General features: G+C 48.9%; 1 non-coding gene across 1 annotated transcript; it reads left to right on the top strand.

Annotated features, from left to right (window-relative positions):
* Positions 1–5965: 5965 nt before the first annotated feature.
* LOC148832834 (U6atac minor spliceosomal RNA) lies at positions 5966–6085 on the top strand. The gene has a single exon (XR_016091289.1). It is a non-coding gene; the product is annotated as a U6atac minor spliceosomal RNA (small nuclear RNA).
* The last annotated feature ends 314 nt before the right edge of the window (positions 6086–6399 follow it).

Below are 6399 nucleotides of genomic sequence, written 5' to 3'. Positions count from 1 at the left end.
CTCACCAGGAATGCCCCTGAGACCTCGGACATAGCGCAGTTCCAGGCAGCGCTGACAGCCACCTTCGGACAGGTTCAATCTTCCTACTTCGCCGCCTCACGTCTGTCGGCATTGTCGCAGGGTACCCGCCCCCTCCAGGAATATGTGACGGACTTTCAGGTCCTGGCCTCTAAGCTCGCTTGGAATCAAGAAGCCCTCATCCATCAGTTCCGTGCTGGTCTCTCCGAGGAACTTAAGGATCGCCTGGCCCAATTCCCTTACCATACGCCGACCCTGGAGAGTTTTGTTTCCTTGGCCACCGAGATCGATGTCTGCCTACAGCAACGTAGGAATGAATGTCTCATGCTCCGTTCTGCTGCCAGCCGCACCGCTCCCGGTTCCACTCTTGCTGCACCTCCCACGCCCTCCTCATCTAGTCTTACTCCGGAGGAACACAACCGCAAACTGTCAGAGGGGCGATGCCTCTATTGTGGTGCTTCCGACCACCTCCGAGCCTCCTGTCCGGTGCGACCCCTTCGTTCCGTCCGTCTGCCTCCAAAGGTCAGTATCCTTTCTCTCAACCCTTCTGCCTCTGGACTCTCCCTCCCTGCTGCGCTCTCCTGGGGTGACTCTCACGAATCCCTGTTTGCTTTCATTGACTCAGGTGCAGCGGGAAACTTCTTACATTCCAGACTCGCTACCTCATTGAAGATTCCCTTACTGCCCATCTCCCCTCCCATCTGCATCCAGTCCATCGATGGCTCCGCCCTCTCTCCAGGATTAGTGGAGTGGCAGACCATTCCCCTCTCCCTGCGTATTGGTGCCACCCACCTGGAACGTACTCAGCTTCTCCTTCACTCCCACTTATTCTCGGTTTCCCCTGGCTACAGTTACACAATCCCTGCATTTCCTGGTCTGACAAGGAACTCACTGCCTGGAATGATCACTGCTTAACTCACTGCTGTCAGCTCACCACGAAACCTCCTGTTCTTCAGATCTCTCACGTCACCTCCCCTCTTATTCCCCCCGATTACGCCGACCTTCACGTTGCTTTTAGCAAACGAAGAGCTCTTTCTCTTCCTCCTCATTGCCCTTACGATTGCACTATCAATCTGGTCCCCGGAGCCTTACCACCTAGAAGGCGTTTACCCCCTCTCCGTGCAGGAAACCAAGGCACTGGATACCTACATTCAGGACGCCCTGCAGTCTGGCTTCATCCGTCTGTCCTCATCTCCTGCTTGCGCCAGTTTCTTTTTTATTACTAAGAAGGATGGTTCTTTACGGCTGTGTGTTGATTACCGCGGTCTGATCGACATTACTATTAAGAACCGCTATCCTCTGCCTCTCTTTCCTGCTGCTCTGGAGTCTCTTCGAGGTGCAAAGATTTTTTCCAAACTCTACCAGCGGGGCGCTTACAACCTTATCCGTATTCAAGAGGGGGACGAATGGAAGACGGCTTTTATCACCACTCACGGCCATTATGAATATCGAGTCATGCCTTTTGGTCTTGCCAACGCTCCGGCCGTCTTTCAGAATTTTATGAACGACATCTTCAGGGACATCATTCAACAGTACGCGCTCGCCTATCTGGATGATATATTAATTTTTTCCAGTAGCCTTCAGGAGCATGTTATTCACGTCAGGGAGGTCTTAACCCGCCTTATTAAGAACTGCCTCTATGCCAAACTGGAAAAATGTTCTTTCCATGTTTCCACTGTTCAATTTCTAGGTTATGTCATTTCTCCTCTGGGCATCGAGATGGACCCCTCCAAGACGGCGGCCATTAGGGACTGGCCAACCCCCCGGAACTTGAAGCAGGTTCCTTGGATTCTCTAACTTCTATCGTCGTTTCATTCGTGATTTCAGCTCCGTTGCCGCTCCCATCTCTGCCCTCAGTCGTAAGGGTCCGACTCTGGGCAAATGGACCGATGAGGCTGATCGTGCCTTCCTACACCTGAAACACCTCTTTACCTCAGCTCCCCTCCTTCATCATCCTAATCCCTCGCTGCCCTTCATCCTGGAGGTCGATGCCTCTGCCCATGGCGTTGGAGCAGTCCTGTGGCAAGCGACCCGGGGATAGCACTACTCTCCACCCCTGTGCCTTCTTCTCCAGGCGCCTCTCCCCGGCTGAGGTTAACTACGCTGTGGGAGACAGAGAGCTCTTGGCCATCAAGCTCGCTCTGGAAGAATGGAGGCACTGGCTGGAGGGAGCTCAACATCCATTCACCATTCTCACCGACCATAAGAACCTCTCCTATCTCCAGTCAGCTCGGTGCCTCAATTCTCGCCAGGCCAGATGGTCCCTGTTTTTTGCCCGTTTTGCCTTTTTCATCACATACACCCCCGGCTCTAAGAATATCAAGGCGGATGCCTTCTCCCGTCTGTTTGATCCACCGGAGCTCGAACTCCCTCCCGAACCCATCATACCCCCTCATCAGATCATTGCGGCAATCCACCCCAACATCGAGCACCTCGTCCGAAACACCCTCAAGGACCTGCCCGTACCTCCCTCATGCCCTTCAGATAAGCTGTTTGTGACTGATCAGGTCTGCTCCGAGGTTCTCCAGTGGGCTCATGACTGGCGTCCCCCGGACTTTGGAACTTGTTTCTGAGGACTTCTGGTGGCCCTCCTTATGGGCTGACGTTTCAGATTATGTGAGAGCCTGTCCCACCTGCGCTCGGATTAAGACACCCCCTCACCGGAAGGCTGGTTTTCTCCAACCTCTCCCTGTACCCGCACGGCCATGGTCTCATATTGCTGTGGACTTCCTCACGGACCTTCCCAGGAGTCAAGGCAACACGGTGATTATGGTCGTCGTTGACAGGTTCTCCAAGGCAGCTCATTTCATTCCCTGCTCCTCCCTGCCCTCCACTCAACAAATGGCCAATCTGTTTGTACAGCAGGTTTTTCGTCTCCACGGGATCCCAGAGGACATCGTGTCTGATCGTGGTCCGCAGTTTATCTCATGCTTCTGGAAGGCCTTCTGCCGTGCTTTTGGCACCAACGTTTCTCTCACCTCTGGCTATCATCCGGAATCCAACGGCCAGACCGAAAGGCTTAACCAGGACCTCCTTACTTACCTGCGGGCTTACGTCTCGGCCACTCAGGACGACTGGACCTCCTTACGCCTGTGGGCTGAGTACGCTCACAATGCCTTATACTCTTCAGCTACTGGCATGTCTCCCTTTCTATGCTCCCTGGGTTATCAACCTTCGCTCCTCCGGAAACCGGCTTCTGACTCGGACCTCCCTTCTATTCAATTATATATCTCTGCCTTAAGGAAACTCTGGAAGATGGCCCGGCGCACCCTCCTAAAAACCTCACACCATTATAAGACTTTCGTGGATCGGCACAGAAGGCCTTTTCCTAGACTTCGCAGAAGGCAATTTGTCTGGCTCTCCACCACAACATCTCTCTCCATCAACCCTCTCGCAAGTTGGGCCCTCGATTTATTGGTCCCTTCCCGGTCATTTCCCAGATCACACAGTCACTTACCGCTTGGCTCTCCCCCCCACCCTTCGCATTCACCACACCTTTCATGTCTCTCTTCTCAAGCCTTACCACAGGTCACCCCTCTCCAGGCCACAACCTCATCCGCCTCCACCTCGTTCCATCGCTGGATCCACCATCTATACAGTCAATAAGATCCTCAAATAGGGGTTCAAGACAATTTCTGGTTGACTGGCTCGGCTATGGTCCTGAGGAGAGAACCTGGGTCTCTGCACGGGACATCCTGGACGACCCTTATCTTGGACTTTCTTCACTCCCGTGCTCCTCCTCTATCTACGGCGTCCGGAGCCGTCCCTGAAGGGGGGGGTACTGTTACGAATCACTCTCACGCAGGCAAGCGCTCCCGCATTCCCACAAGTTCTTCCCGTACCAAACGTGCACGCATCAATCAGTCCTCTATTTAAACCCTCACCAGACCCCCTGTCAGTGCTCACGATTGATATTCTCTCCCTGAGCTTTGTTTCGACCAACTCCTTTGCTATTCAACTGTTTCTCTCCTGGACCTTGACCCTGGTGTTCTTCGACTACGCCTCTGCCTCCCGATTTCATACCTACACCTCTACAACGCTTTCTTGGATCCTGACCCCTGCCTGTTTCCTCGATTACGCCTTCGCCTTCTGATTCAACGCCAACGCCTCTTCAACGCCTTCCCGGATTCTGACCCCTGCCTGTGTCCTTGATTACGCCTACGCCTTCTGATTCAACACCGACGCTTCTACACGCCTACCTGGATTTTGGACTTAGCTATTACTCTGACTACGCCTTCGTCTAGCGCTTATCCTTGCTAGAGCACCCCATTGGATCCCAATCCTCTGCAGTCAGCCCCACCGTGACATTCAGAGTCAGTGCAGGATGTTCTAACAGCTTGACATTGAAAAACACTCACCATAACACTGCTAGAATAACTTTGGAAAAATTCTGGAGCTGCTGTCCATGTATTGCATGGGTTGCAAAATCCCAATATCCTGGCAATGCTCGAAGGAAGATTATGCAAGGAAATAATTCCATTTGAGATGCAATAATAATAATTACAATGCATTAAGGTGGAATTCATTAACACAAGAGAAAAAACAGGAAAAATCCTGGATCAGGGGATTGCAGGTAGTTTTGAAGAGCACCTCGATCCAACAGCGCAGTATGTAGGCAGTCAGCAGTTGTGAGAATCATGGTGGTGGTTCGTTTTCAGAAAAGGACCGATAAATGAATATAGTAAAATATAGCAGTGAATGTAAACATTTAGTGGTAAAAAAGTGAAGACAATAATCATATATAGGTAAATAAAATGAGAAAACTGAAAATGGTGAGAGAAGTGGCAGCCAGCATTCCTCCACCTCCAGAACCAGAAAGGGACATTTACCTGCGGATTGGTGTAACAAAGTGAATAAGACAATATTATTGTCTAATTTACTTAGAATAATGGCAGGTCTTATTAACTTTACTCTCTGTGATGGTAGGGAGACGAGTGCCAGAGGGTGAGTTAATGTTCTGCAGGCTGTGGAGACCTACTGGCTCCAGCTGAGGAAGAGACAGTCAGTGTCAGTCTCAGTCTTGACCAGCTGGATCCCAGAGCTGTGGACATTGTTTTAAATCACTTCAATGGGAGGAACTGACTGAAAAAAGCCTTTCGCCTGGATGCCCAACGATCAGGATCAGGAGCCAGAATTAGTGAGCTAACAAAATAAGAAAAACTGAAGACATTATGGCTCAGGAGGATGTTTTATTATCACTGTGTTTAGGTGAGCTGTTGCTGGCTGCTCATTTCCTTACGCTGCCAGGTTCAAGGTTATAACAACCCTCATGAGGAATAAACAAGTTTCTTAAATTGTTGATTGATTTCTGATCAAACACGTGAAACATCTTGTCTTCCAATTTGTAAATTTACTTTATTTTCCAGCTTTTAGCATTTTAGAAAAACATCTGACATCACAGAGCAGAGAGACTTGTTTAATGGTAAAGTGAATTTGGGAGGGCGTGGATGTGTTTTTAACATTGAAAAGTCTGAGATTGCCTTAAACTCTAACACTAAGAAAAGGAGCTGGGTGAACATTATTCCTTCAAAGTAATTTCAGTCATCTTGTCCTGGTCAGGATTGAAGCAGCAAATGATCATGTCTTGTAACATTTTTATTCTTTTGATTATATAAATCTAAGGGATTGGTGGATTGATATACAGTATAGCTTCAAGCAATGCATAAGACAAATGATGATTAGGCAGCATTAGGTATTTATATGACTTCCATATTGAAGGCAAACGGATGAGGGTTTCCTCAGGAAACTTTATTTCAGCGTTTCTCTCTCTTTTTCTTTCATTTTCCTCTGGCTGATTTCTCTTTAAAGCCAGATAACAGAAGTTACAATTTTCACAGCCCCCCTGATCCAGCAGCTGGATGATTTTCCATTCTTGCCTTATTGTTTTCTTTAATTATTTGTCGCTGCCTGCAGTCTGCACACGTTCATTAGAATGTCACATACAATTGTGTTGTATGAAAGGACAGAAGGTTAGCAGTCCCCTTGACAAGGATGGAAGAGGTCCTAGTGGCCTACAACACACATATGGTTAAGGCATTGTGTACTTAGTAACAGTACACCTGTTACTAAGATGAGAAATAATATTTGCATTGACAATGTAAGTTACGATGGCTGTGATTATTCTTATTAGCAAATGTACTATTATTAACAGATGTAGTGTTGATATTTCTAGTAGTATAACTTGATAATTTATTTCATTTTCTGCTTTTTTAGAATCATTGTAGTCATTCAGATAGTGTTACAGAGAGAGGCACACCTTTGTCAGGGGAAGGGATTGCTAGGCAAACATCACACTACAGGTGGGGAGACACAAGTAAACTGGGGAGCGAGTTGTGAACAGAGCCCTGGCAGAGGCTCAGAGTGTGAGCAGATCACACATGG

Source organism: Atractosteus spatula, chromosome 6, assembly GCF_055471065.1.
Source record: "Atractosteus spatula isolate fAtrSpa1 chromosome 6, fAtrSpa1.hap1, whole genome shotgun sequence".
Classification (NCBI taxonomy): domain Eukaryota; kingdom Metazoa; phylum Chordata; class Actinopteri; order Semionotiformes; family Lepisosteidae; genus Atractosteus; species Atractosteus spatula.
Note: the sequence above shows the minus strand (reverse complement) of the source record. Positions and strands in the feature narration are given on the sequence as shown.